The sequence below is a fragment of the Phyllobates terribilis genome, unplaced genomic scaffold (assembly GCF_046119375.1).
Source record: "Phyllobates terribilis strain yellow unplaced genomic scaffold, ASM4611937v1 Scaffold_12__6_contigs__length_324123572, whole genome shotgun sequence".
Taxonomy (NCBI): domain Eukaryota; kingdom Metazoa; phylum Chordata; class Amphibia; order Anura; family Dendrobatidae; genus Phyllobates; species Phyllobates terribilis.
Window position 1 is genome coordinate 34,190,566 of NW_027362772.1, and position 13,982 is coordinate 34,204,547.

Sequence of the window (13,982 nt, forward strand, 5' to 3'; positions counted from 1 at the left end):
CTCTTTTAACCTGACGTAATTGCCTGTAGGAAAGAGTCCTCAATTTTCCCTTATCAGCATGCACACGTGTGTACTGTGAATCAGCTACATACTTCTTGATTGTGCGATGATCAGGATGAAGTGTCTTGGCAATATTGATTGTAGTCATGCCTTGACCTAAACACTCCACAATTTGTTGCTTCTCAGCAGCCAACACATCCTTTTTCTTTCCCATTTTGGCAGAAAATGTAGGCTGCTTAATAATGTGGGACAGCCTTCTTAAGTAGTCTTGCCTTTCATTGGACTCACCTGCCAAACTAATAAGCACAGGTGTCTGCAATTGCTTACAGTGATATAAAGAGCCCTGACACACATCACCATCAATGAGTTTAACTGACAAACAAACAAATTCTTCCCTTATCACTCCTAAACACTTTTTGCATAATAATTTGGAACACAGTGTACATGTGCTTTTCCACAAAACACCAGTGGTTCACGTAGTGAATCTTACAGTTCTAACTTGCCAACCATGGTCTGTATGGAGTTGTTCAATAAAGGGCCCAAAATTAAGATAACATAGACGGGAGAGGTCTCTATGAATAGGAATTCCTAAGTATTTGATACCCTGTGAGGGCCAGGCAAAGGGAAAGTTGGACTGGATGGAATCCTATATGGATTTGGGAAGGGAGACATCGAGGGCCTCAGACTTCGCTGTATTGATTTTAAAATTTGACCATGTAACAAAGTGATCTATTTCAGCCATAACAGCAGGGATGGATATATGTGATTGAGTGATATATACTAGGACATCATCAGCAAATGCAGAGCACTTGTACTCAGTGCCTCCCACCTCAATCCACCTAATATTGGGGTTATGGTGAATTGATGAGAGCAGGTGCTCCGTCACTAGGATGTATAAGAGAGGGGACAGAGGACATCCCTGCCTTGTCCCTTTGGTAATTATGAAAGGTGATGAAAATGTTCTGACGCGCCCCCTGGGCCTTGGGACACCCGGAGCCGGACCCTTTTTGGTGGATGCTGGTGGTTGTAGTCTCCATGGCGGCGACCCGGTTCCGTGGCTCAGGGCGGTCAAAACAGTGGTGGAACTATTTATGTGGTTTTGATGTTTAAATGTCCGACTACGCCACCCGTGGACTGCGGTCAGAGTGAACCGCCGCTGCAGGGCAGACCGCTGAGGCTGGTGTTGTGGGTGCAGCAGAGCGTAGCATAACTCCCCACGGGAGGAGTATAGCCTCAGGGCAGTGTATGCGGAGGATGGGGATGATGGTGCAGGGCAGCAGCAGTAACGACACGGAGTCAGTGATGCAGCCCAGGGCCTTTACTCACAGTTCTTATTATCCAGACCATTTCTGCAGGTAACGGCTGCCCACGTCGTACTGTGCTCACCAGGTGAGCGGCTCAGACAACTCCCAGATAACTTTGGAGCGCTTCACAGGACCCCCTTTGTGTGTCCTTGTGTGCCCCCCGAGGAAGCAGCACGTGAAACGCGTGTCGGGGCTTCAATGCGACATTGGAGTACACATTGCACATGGGTGAGCCACCTTACTTGCTGAAGACACCACTATGATTGTCTCACACATTTATGAGAATGGCTGGAACAGTTACTGATTCTGTATACCTGTAGATTCCATGCCATCTCTTGGGCTTTTCTGATCATATATACTGCCATTTGGGTAGACTATTTATGTATGTTCCCTTTATGTGGCTGGTTACATATATATCAGAGTGCAACCCCTATTTCAATGCTATCAGATGATCTCATGTGCACTCCTATACAGAATTGTCGCTTTGTATTTGTGTTTTCCATCCCCGGTGACCTACTAATTTGTTAAGAGTATACTGTTTTTAATATTTATACTGAATAAAATTTGTCTTTTAATACTACTTAATATTGTTCTATATTTTTCTTTTTGGGAGTCATACTCCATATATTTCTATAGGCTATGCATCACAGTAGGAGTACCCTGTGTATATAATATGGTATCCTTCCATATAGTTCGGTTCATTTGCATTTTTTTTCCCCTTTGTGTGTCCTTTGTCTGGCCTTTCTTACCAACTCTTCTGTCCGGCTGCCTCGGGCCTCCTCTTGGTAAACTTGGCGCCAGTTTCCCTGACGCTATGTGGTGCCTTCCTAGCGGGTGTAGCGAGGGGCTGCGCCACATAAAATGTCACAGCCTCCAGTTTCTAGCTGAGGGTCGTTTCCCGCCTCCACTAGTTTCGAGGACCGGTCTCCCCCTTTGGCCTGACCCCTCCATGCAGGTGGATTCGGGCGTGCGGTGGTGACTCGCCCGTCCACACCCCTGGGATCCCTTCGTTCCTCGTTCCTGGAGCCTTCTCCGCTCCTCTTCCTTCCTTCTCCCTCTTCCAGGCCTGGGCCTCTGTTACTAGGCCCGCCTCCGGAGCAGAGCTCATGCAGAGCCCCTGCTCCCTGTCACTTCTGCTCAGATTTCTCTGCACTGAACTAAGATGGTGCCCACCTTTTATACTCCCTTCTCAATGCACCCAGGAACTGCTTCCTCCCTGCTCCTGCACTACAGGTTCCCCTTCCTCGGTGTTCCCTCCCCCCACTCCAGCCAAGGACAGGGACTGTCGTGCCCATCTCAGGGGCATATTGGTTGTCCTGCCCCATGGCAATGTGATGTAATGCATGCAGGTGTCGGGGTCCTGATCCACACTCCATCCTTACCTGAGAGTGAGATATCACACCTCTGGGTGAGGTGCAATACCTCTGTAGCAACCGAGCCCTCGGGGTGCTACAGTTCCATTTATCTTCAGCCTAGGTGATGTATTGCGATACAGGGCCATGATTTTGGCTATAAAAGGGTCCCCTAGACACTTACCCCAAGCTTTTTAAGAGAATAATATATGGCGTGCCAGGAGACTCTATGGAATGCTTTCTCAGCATCCAACGAGAGTATCTAATTACAAATTTTTAACTACATCTAGCCCAGGAAATACTTTGTGCCTAGTAGCAGTGTCTGCTAGTCAGCGGATTATCCCAGCTGTTAAGCAAGCTACACCACCTGTAGTTTGGAAACTTAATTTTTTCAAAGGAAATGCTTCGGGCCCCCGGGATACTCAGTGAAGAGCATCAGGAGGCACCCCAAGGCATAGGGGCTGGGACTGGCGGTAGGACGCCTTGCGGTGGACCGCCAAGCTCGATCCTTATAATAGCTTTTTAACTGCAGCAGCATTAGTGGACGCTACTGGAGCTGGAATTACGCGGCTGCTGGCTTGAGACTTGCCCTCCAATAGATCCTTGTAAAAGGATTTAAAGTGTATTCATTCAAATTAGAGAGACAATTTAAATTAAAAAGCTTTGACCTGCCTCCACCACAGGGGGGCTCGCTCGACCTACCAGCTTACAGGCACCAGTATTGGGAGAGGGGGGCTGGCCGTCAGGGTCCACCGCAGCTCTGGCACAAAACCGGCGACACAGAGGTTGCACGGGCAGGAACGGACTGGCCGTGTCGGCTTCGCACTTTTTTGGTTTAAGAAGGGCATGACATGCCTATATCTGTGTCTCCCCCTCCTTTTACTCCTCCACCTCTTTCCTTTTCGCATGACTATATGTACTTGTCACTTTTCCATGTGTTAGTTGTGTCTTCTGAGCAGTTTGTCAGCTTTTGGACACCTTTGAAGGTGTTTTCTATGTGTTTCTATGTGTTTTTGTTTGCTTGCCATTGGTTTTAACGGTGTTCGAAGGTGTTCGACGAACAGTTCGACGAACAGTTCGGCGAACATACGGGTGTTCGACGAACCGAACCGAACTCGAACACTACGGGGGTGGCTCAACACTAGTGATCACACGAAACCTGCTCTACTACCAGCAGCTGCATTTCTTCTAGCAATTTTATAGCGCGAGTGAGTGGTGATTTTTAATTATTTGATCAAGTTCAATATTCATTTCACCCCATGTATATATATATATATATATATATATATATATACTGTATATACACTATTTGGGCAAACAATGAAAATCTTGTGTTTTTTAAACACGACATCAGGCTGCGCTGCTGTTACGAAGAATCCTTAGGTACAAGATGAGTTGAACAGTTTTTATTTCCACAACGCGTTTTAACGCTGGACTAGAGTCTTTTTCAAGTGAAAAGGCCAAATGTATAGTAAGTGTTCAATGGCAGGGGGGTTTAAAAAGTTAGGAGGAGTGACTGAAACTGAAGAAAACACCCACAGGAAAACACTTACTGTGCAATTAGTCTTTTCACACTTGAAAAAGACTAGTTCAGCATTGAAACGTGTTGTGGAAATAAAAACCGTTCAACTCATCTTGGTCCTAAGGATTCTTCATAACAGCAGCGCAGCCTGATGTCGTGTTATCGTCCAAGTTGTTCAGCTATCCTGGAGGAGATCATCCCCCGGCCTCGTGGCAGTAGGTGATATCTTCAGGTGTTCCTAGGAGTTGTGTCTGCACACAACTTGCTCAGGTGAGCACCATCCTGTTACTTTCCTTTGCAGCTAAAAGGCTTTCACCCAATTGCCCTGTGCGCTTTTGTTCCCCTACAGTTTTTCTACTATAAATTAACATTTAATCAACTAAGTAAAAGTCACTATCACTTTTTTTTGCCTTTTTTTCTGTTCAAAATTCTGTGCTTATCTTTACACTTACAGGTGTGGGAACTCTGATTTTTAGTTAGAGAGCTCCAAATCCTTTCTATAAATATAGAATCATTATGATAAAATTTTGTCCGCCCCCAGCCACCACTAGAGAGAGCTGACCAGCTATCTGCATACAGTTTTCATACTGACCTCTCTAATAGAACAGTTTGCAGCAGGCTCATAATCTCCAACTAGTGGTGAACCTAGAATTACAATATTTAACTGTGTTTACTGTGTTTTTTTAGGGGATTTGGAGCTCTGTATAAAAAAAGAGCTCTAACTATTTTGAAAAAAAAAAATTTGAAACTAAAATAAGATTGGTAAACAGGATAAATTCAAATTAAGTTATGAAATAAATAGAGATGAGTGAATCTTTACAATTTATCTTGAATTTTCCCCCAAAAAAATGGGATTCTCCTTAACACAATTTTTTTGCAATTTGCTTTTGCTGTATTGTAATGGTGTCATGGGGATATCACAACACAGAGGGGCCAGAAGACTCCGGTGTCTGGTTTCACAAACTCCTGTACTGGCTAGAAGTACTTCACCATCTTATTAAACTTACTAGCTGTTCAGTTGAAGCTCCTGGAGCTTTCCTACCTGGATTGTCTCAGCTTTGTTCGCCTCTCCCCTCTGCTATATAAGCTTGCCACTGGCACTTAGGGATTGTCAGTGTTAGTTCTTACTGTCTGGTTCTTGAGTTGATGTTGTATTTCATGGTTGGAGTAGACGTTTAAAGATTGTTCAGGAGATTATTGCTTGGAGTTTTGTCTGTGTGCACATCCTCATCCTCTCGTATTTAGTTTCTCCCTCCTTTAACTCCCCTGTGACCCACTCTATTGTTTTGTGAGTGTATTTTATAAGGTTGGTATTTTCATTTATCCCTGTCCATCTTCCCTTGTTTGTATGTTCAGTGTGTTCCGATACATTTCAGCTTCCTAGTACCCTGGGTAGGGGAGGGGACAGATAAGGGTTGATATAGGAGCATAGTAAGGCATGTGAACCCGGCATCTACACCTTCAGAAGTAATCCGGGGGACAGGGACAGACTAGAGTACCCCTAGTTCTAGGGAGTTTGTTAGCGCCTATAGTCCCTAGTCACTGAGTGACATATGGCCATGGAAAAAACAATGTAAAAAAAATTATACTCATCTTGACAAGTACATGGATTGCTACTATTGCAGTACTCATCCAGTTCTCCACTCCATCTGATGTCATGATGTAGAGTAACGTACATCATGACAAAATGATTTCAGAGGCTGACATGGTGCCATAAGCTTTAATGCAGAGTGAAGTTGCTGACGATGACATCATGTGCCAAAGGAAGAAAGAGGATGAGGCCGAGGCAGAAAATCAAGTAACCTGCTGAATCCAAATTTCAGCAGATTCACTCCCCACTAGAGTTCAATTTTTACGAAAAGAGCTTTTCTTGCTAAAAAGGTCTTAAATGCTTTAATCTGAGGTTATCTCTGTAGACAAAGTTGTCAGATATTCAAGATTTTACAACAGGAAGCAAACTTTCAGATTTAAAAAATGGAAAGTTACCGCAGATCTTCACTATTGATTGTTTTGTTTGCAGAAAAGAAAAGAGCATGGACCTCACCTCAAAAAATTTTGGCAAAAATGTACAAATTGAACATGAGGTTCTTAGTTTAACACTCTGATCAGACTGTATGAAGCCCACTGCCATGTCACGGCAAACCTCTTAGTGGGTCCTAACTTTTGTTGACTTAAAAGGAGTGGCGCCGTGCGCTGTCCACCATCGCCACAACAATGCACCAGCAGAGTTACAATGCTCCTTTCATGTGGTGTTGGTGCAGTGTGTCGGCCATAGTTGCTGTGCTTTTTTGCTTGTGGGGCAGCGTGGCCTGGAGTCACGGGAACTAAGTCTTGCAGCATGGGTGTTGTGTGGCACAAGACCGCCCGCCCTGCTGGTGCATTGTCACTGCGAAGGTAGTTAACGCACAACGCCACTCTTTTAAGGCAAAAACCGTTAGGGACCCACTAAGAGGTTTGCCGTGACGTGGCAGTGGGCTTCATACAGTCTGATATTTTTGCTGAGAGGCATTAGATCAATGTATGATTTTGGAGGTGCTGTCCATTCTCTTTTTTCTGCATGATTATTTTGTTTGTTTGCTGTTTTTAATTCCTTTATACAGTATATATTTTCAAAGATTAAAAAATAGATTCAAATCAGTGAACTCAATGGCAAAACATTTACCAAAAATATAAGATAGGAATGATATGATAGAAAGGAAACACGAGCTAAGAATGAAGGAAGACAAGTACAAATCTCCCTCCATTCCCTCCCTACCTCAGGAACCCGGCCAGCGCATGGGCAGACAGGGATTTCGGCGCCCATTTTCCTGTAGATCACGGCTTCAGGAAGATGGCCAAGGCCACCGAAAAGCAGCACATGCCGCTCTGCCACGCCACTCACCGGCCCCAGCCAAACACCGGCCCCGCAGTGTCTCACCTCTTCTGCTGCCGCCGCTGGGTTCCTTTGGTAGGGAGGGAATGGAGGACCCTGAGATTCGACTTCACCACCTTCGCAACTTCCCGCTGCTGCAACATTCCTCCACTTCTGCCGGCTTCCTGAAGGACCCTGCTTCCTGTGAGCCCTGCTCCACCACCCCCCAGGTAAGATACCGCACCTATTCAGACTATAAGATGGACCCCCATCTTAGGAAAAATATTTTTTTTGCCTATTTTCCATCCTAAAATTTGGGGTGTGTCTTATGGTCTGGTGCGTCTTAAAGTCCGAAAAATACGGTACATATTCCTTTAATGTGTAAAAATAGAAAAGCAAAAAAAATATATAAATTGTGTGCCTCCAAAAAAAAGTGAATGTGTTAACCGTACCTCACAGTAAATGCTATAAAGAGCATAAATAAAACTAAATAAGAATTAAAAAATTGATAAGTTGGGTTTTTCACACTATCTCCCAAACAATAGATTAAAATAATGCAAAAGTCTAATGTTCCTAAATTAGAGAACTACATGAAATTTACATCTTTCCCTACAAAAAAACGAACCTTCACGCAGCAATGTCTACTGAAAAGTAAAAAGTTCTAGCTCTTAGAAACAAGTGATGTACAAAACCAATTTTAAAGAAAGGTGACTATATTATTAAGCAAAAGTTGTTAAAACATAAAAAATAATAAAAAGTTGGGTATCAAGTTAACTCAGAGTAAAGCTGATGTGTAAATTAAATGCAGTAAGAAAACAAAAGACAATTCAAAAAGTTAATTTTGTTACTTTGTTACTAAAACAATGAAAGAAATGAAATTCAAAACTACAACATTCACAAATGTTTTTTTTAAGTATATTTATGGTACAAAAGTAATAAAACTAAAAAATACATTAATGAAATATTGCCATAATTGTTCTAACCCTAAGAATTTGGAAAACATGTCAGCTTTACTGTAAGACGAATGTCTCCAAATTTTAAATGTAAAAAGATTGGCAGAATTGTCAATAGAACATAAAACTGTGTTACAATATTACTCTGCATTCACATATCACTACAAATGGATCTTAATTAAAATGTTATGTTACAATATAAAGTTACGAGGAGCATTTACTTACATGCTACTTCTGTAGATGTGATGTGTCAGAAAGGAACACAATTACATAACTCACTCCATATACTCGGAGGAAGTAACTCGTCCTGGTCACTTCCTGAAATCTTAAATCAAATATATTTTCTTCTCTTTAAGTGGGTTGTCTGACAACTTATAATTGTTTGAAAATTGCTCAAAATGGCGTTAAATGAAAAAAAATCGAGTTAAATGTCCTCTTTAAAAGTAGACTTGCCAATTTTTCTGAAACAACCAGGAAAAATAGGGAAGAGAAAACCTCCCAGGTTCTTCAAAGAATCTGCTGATCTCCTGGAGCTTGTCGAAAACTTCAGGAAATCAGAGATTCTGGAAAAGTTTTTTTTTCTTTTCTAGACTATTTGTTTCCCTGGTCCAAACTTTAAAAAAATGTGTTAGAAGTAGGACTCCTCTGGTATTCTTCCCCACACTTCACTCCAGGTGCACTAAAAGTGGTGCGGCCATTCCTCCAAAGTGTCCTAGAAGCAATCTGTGAGGCTTAAATGTGCTACAATGACCTGTAACAACTCCAGACTAGCACAACAGGAATGTCATAGGTTGGCAATTCAAAGGGAGCTGCCAGCAGAGCATCTTACTGACTTGGGGGCCCAAGTAGTTTCAGTGTGGCAAAACATTCCTCGGATGACCATTAACAACCTCATTGATAGAAACCAAACCTGGAAGTGTGGGGGTTTCTTCATGCGATATTCATTCTATACTGAATAAATCAAGATCTTTTAAAACAATTTGTTTCCATTTTTTCAGAATTTGTAAATCATTAATGTTTCTCCAAACTGTGATTTTTATAATTTTACCACTGTTTTGTTCTTGGCAAGCGCAGACGATGGGAGGAGTAATCTCTCATCAGCCGGCGCTTGCACAGTGAAGGTAAAAAAAAAAACTTAAGGTTAATAAATAATTATTTAAATAAAATAATAAACACGTTTTTTCATTTTTCACCCAAAATCGCAAAAAAAAGCGCCAAAATCGCGGCAAAAACATTTTTGAGGCTGCGTTTTTCTGCCAAGAGATGCAGAAATACTCAATGTGGGCACATACCTTCTTTTGGGTATATTCACACTATGCATTTTTTCAGCGGTTTTCTTTTTTTCTGCAGCAAAACCTGATATTTCGGCACTTCTGCCACAATTTTGCTGTATTTATTGCCTGCGGTATTGTCCCGATTTTGCTGCATTTTTGGTGCGATTTTGCCATTTTTTTCCCTGCATTTTTGCTGCGTTCTTTGAGTGTGTTTTGCCGCATTTGTTGCCTGCGTTTTTGCCGCGTTTTTCCTGTGTTTTTGCTGCGATTTTGCGGCGTTTTCTGCCACGTTTTTGCCACGATTTCGCTGCATTTTTTCCTCGATTTTGGATGAAAAATGCAAGCAAAAATGCACAGAGAATTGATTTGCTGAAGATTATTTTCTATTTTCGTTTTTGGTATGTTTTTCACCCATTGAATGCACTGAAAAAATGCAGGCAAAAAATGCAGTAAAAACATGGCAAAATCGCAGGCAAAAACACACAGAGAATTGAAGATTATTTTCTGCACCAAATCTGCAAGTCAAAAAATGCTAAACGTATGCATGACACTTCAGGTTTCTCATTCACTTTGCTGTGGAAAAAACACATTTTTGGTGAGTTTTTGAATGCATTTTTTGCATGCATTTTTGTACAAAAATGAATGCTTTTTGGAGCTAAGTAAAAATATTTGAAAAAAGAAATGTGGGACGTTGCTTTAACCCTTGGATTACCATTAGACCCAGGGTGAGTATTTTTGCTGCTTCCAAAATACTGCATTCTAATGCCACATTTGTTTTGTCAGTACATGGGAATCCACCGCATGTAATGACATTTCAATCGGTCAAAATCTGTGCTGGAGACTTGTGTCTCTGCTACAGAAATTGACATGCTGCGGGTGAGTTTATGCAGCATCAAAAACAAGCACAGTGGGCATGGGATTTCTTGAAAATGAAATAAAATGAAGAATTAAATGTAAAAAATTGTGCGGGCTCCCACATAATTTTCATAACCAGCAGAGGGAAAGCCGACCACTGGGGTCTGATATTACTAGCCAAGGAAGGGGCCATTAGCCAGATATGTTCCCTGGCTATTAATAACAGCTCACAGCTGTTTGCTTAGCCTTTATTGGCGAGATTACAGGGGGACCCCAGAAAAAAATTGACGTAGGGTCCGCCTATAAAATCTAAACAGCAAAGGCTAAACAGACAGCTATGAGCTGATATTATTAGCCAGGGAAGGGGTCATGGATCCTGGCCTCCTTTGAGGCTAATAATATCAGCCCTCAGAGGCCCCAGAAATGGCGCATCCATAAGATGCGACAAATCTGGTGCTTAGCCTCCGCTCTTCCAACTTGCCCTGTGGCGGTGGCAAGTGGGGTAATAAGGTTGGGGTTAATGTCAGCCTTGTATTGGCAGCTGACATGAAGCCCAGGCTAGTAATGGAGAGGCGTCTATAACATGCTCCCTTCACTACCACCATAGTAAAGGTTTGGAAATAAACATACGGCCTGAATAAAATCTTTTATTTGCAATAAAAGACAACACGGTTTTAATCATTTATTTGAAAATAAAAAACACTGTTTACTCACCTAACGCCTAATCCACTGAAGCCATTGTCACCTGTAAAAAACAAAAATTAATAAAAACATATCCCTCACCTGTCCGCCGTGATGACATAATCTCGAGTGTCCCATGGTGATCATTTGTAGGACAGTCACATCAGCAGTCACTAATGTGACTGCTCTAGAAGACAGTAGGCTGTACACTGACACAGAAGTGTAATCACTCCTGTGTCAGTGTACACTGTGTTCCAAATTATTATGCAAATAATATTTTCTCAGATTTTCCCAAATTACCTATATGAATTGCAGTCATTGGAATTTTCCAGTCAAATAACTATTAGAGTACAATTGAAAAGTTTTTGTACAAACTGCCTATGATAAAAGTATATTTTTAAAAAAATAAAAAAACTCAAACTGCACTCAAAATGCATGTTCCCAATTATTATGCACAGCAGAGTTTTCAACCTTTTCATTTTAATAAAGAACAAAAAAATTGTCATTTTTGAAATTATAAGCATTAGCAGGTTATTACTAACTGAAATCAAACAGTTTTCAACTCAAAACTTTATTCTAGGTGATGTCACATTTGCACATAGGACCGCTTGTTCGAAAGGAGCTTCTGAACTCTCTCGTCCATTGAATTTGTCAGGTTTTGGATGGTTTCTGCTTCAATTGTTTTGCATGAGGACAGAATACCCTCCCAGAGCTGTTGCTTAGATGTGAACTGCCTCCTGCCATCATAGACTCTCCTTTTGATGATGCTCCACAGGTTCTCAATGGGGTTGAGGTCAGGGGAGCATGGGTGCCACACCATAAGTTTGTCCCCTTTTATGCCAATAGCAGCCAGAGATGCAGATGTGTTATGTGCAGCATGAGACGGGGCATTATCATGCATGAAAATGATCTTGCTGCGGAATGCACGGTTCTTCTTCTTGAACCATGGAAGGAAGTGCTGTTTGAGAAACTCAACATACATTATGGAGTTCATCTTTACCCCTTCAGGGATCCTACAAGGGCCGACAATCTCTCTCCCCATGATTCCTGCCCAAAACATTACTCCACCTCCTCCTTGTTAGCGCCGTAGCCGTGTTTGTATGGGGTGTCCATCAACCAGCCATCCACCACTCCATCCATCTGGACCATTGAGATCATTTCATGCATGATAATGCCCCATCTCATGCTGCACATAAAACATCTGCATCTCTGGCTGCTATGGGCATAAAAGGGTACAAACTTATGGTGTGGCACCCATGTTCCCCTTTCCTCAACCCCATTGAGAACCTCTGGAGCATCATCAAAAGGAGTGTCTATGATGGCAGGAGGCAGTTCACATCTAAGCAACAGCTCTGGGAGGGTATTCTGTCCTCATGCAAAACAATTGAAGCAGAAACCATCCAAAACCTGACAAATTCAATGGACGAGAGAGTTCAGAAGCTCCTTTCGAACAAGGGGTCCTATGTGCAAATGTAACATCACCTAGAATAAAGTTTTGAGTTGAAAACTGTTTGATTTCAGTTAGTAATAACCTGCTAATGCTTATAATTTCAAAAATGACAATTTTTTTGTTCTTTATTAAAATGAAAAGGTTGAAAACTCTGCTGTGCATAATAATTTGGAACATGCATTTTGAGTGCAGTTTGAGTTTTTTATTTTTTTTAAAAATATATTGTTATCATAGGCAGTTTGTACAAAAACCTTTCAATTATACTCTAATAGCTATTTGACTGGAAAATTACAATGACTGCAATTCATATAGGTAATTTGGGAAAATCTGAGAAAATATTATTTGCATAATAATTTGGAACACAGTGTATAGCGCAGAGCTGCGGAGAGAGAGGTCACTGGAGTCAAACAGCTGATGAGCTATGGTGACCTCACTTATGGCACCACTGCTGAGTGAGAATTTTTTCACGTGGCAGTGCAGTAAGTGAGATCACAAGAGCTCCTCAGCTAATTGAACTCCAGTTACCTCTCTCACGCAGTTCATCGTAATACGCTTTGGGAGCGATGACGCTACTATCAGTGTATCGCAGGCTGCTGAATAGAGCCGTCACATCTCACAATGTGGCTGTCCTATTCATGAGATCTGCGTGGGACACTCAAGATTACCTGGACTACGGCGGATAGGTGAGGATTATGGTGGTTTATTATTTTTTCTTTATTACAGGTGACATGGGCATCGGGGATTTGACGTTAAGGCAAGTATATGATGTTTTTTATTTATTTTTTACAGGCGACGAGAATATCTGTGATTAGGTGTAGGTGAGTATAATGTGTTTATTATTTTTATTTAAATAATTATTTATTCATTTTAACTTTTTTTTTTACTTTCACTGAGCAAGCGCCGGCTGATGAGAGATTACTTCTCCCATCATTGATGCTTGCGCTCCCTGTTAATAGTGACAGCAGGCACCGGGTGATGGGAGTAGTAGACTCTATGGGTCACTGCCACAGCTGAGGGATCACGTTGACATCTGACAGCGTGATCCCGAAGCGCTGTGACCGGTGGTAACGATGTTACCACTGATCACAGCCCCTGATTCCCGCGCACACAGATGAAAGCGTGGGAAACCAGGGATGTTCGTGTTCGGGCCGACTTTTGACAATTTTTGTGCAAAATGCTCGGAAATCCTAACACAAATCCAAATGAGCAATGTTCGTGCCAAATTTGAAAAAAAAAGAATGTTTTCCGAACATGTTGGTTCATCTCTATTGATCACTACCGAGTTACCATCAGTTTCTATGTTAAGGTCACTTAATAACAAGAATTTTGAAAAGACTTAGATACTGTTCTAGAAGACCTCGGCATATTACCTATTTTCAAGGCAATTGGAAGCTTTGTACTAATGAAATTTGCTGGGAATTGATTGGCAGTAACTCAAAGTTTTGGCAAAAAATATGTTTAACCTGTTGAGCCCAGTTACCTAGGGAAAAACACTGTTTGGGCTTCTGCTAGGGTTGCAAACATGGACATTTCTTGTGACGCTGTGGTTTAGCCTTCAAAATTTGAAGAATATGGTTATACAGTGCATTAATTAATATCTAACCTCTGGGAAAAAAACATTTGTATTGATAATAAATTTACTTACAGTTTTTAAAAAATGGAAAGTCAGATAAACACCACCAAACCAGTAACAAGAATCAATCATGGGATCCTACACTATTAATGCTAAGGGCACAGTGT

The 13,982-nt window shown here is 41.7% G+C and overlaps 1 protein-coding gene across 2 annotated transcripts in view; it reads right to left on the reverse strand.

The window, feature by feature from the left end:
* The window catches only part of LOC141172996 (sialoadhesin-like), a 74,559-nt gene extending 66,317 nt beyond the window's left edge, over positions 1 to 8,242 (reverse strand). For both annotated transcript variants that reach the window (XM_073657613.1, XM_073657612.1), the window contains exon 1: positions 8,208 to 8,242. The gene's annotated coding sequence lies outside the window, so the exon portion shown is untranslated. The remainder of the gene's footprint in view (positions 1 to 8,207) is intronic.
* Positions 8,243 to 13,982: the final 5,740 nt, after the last annotated feature.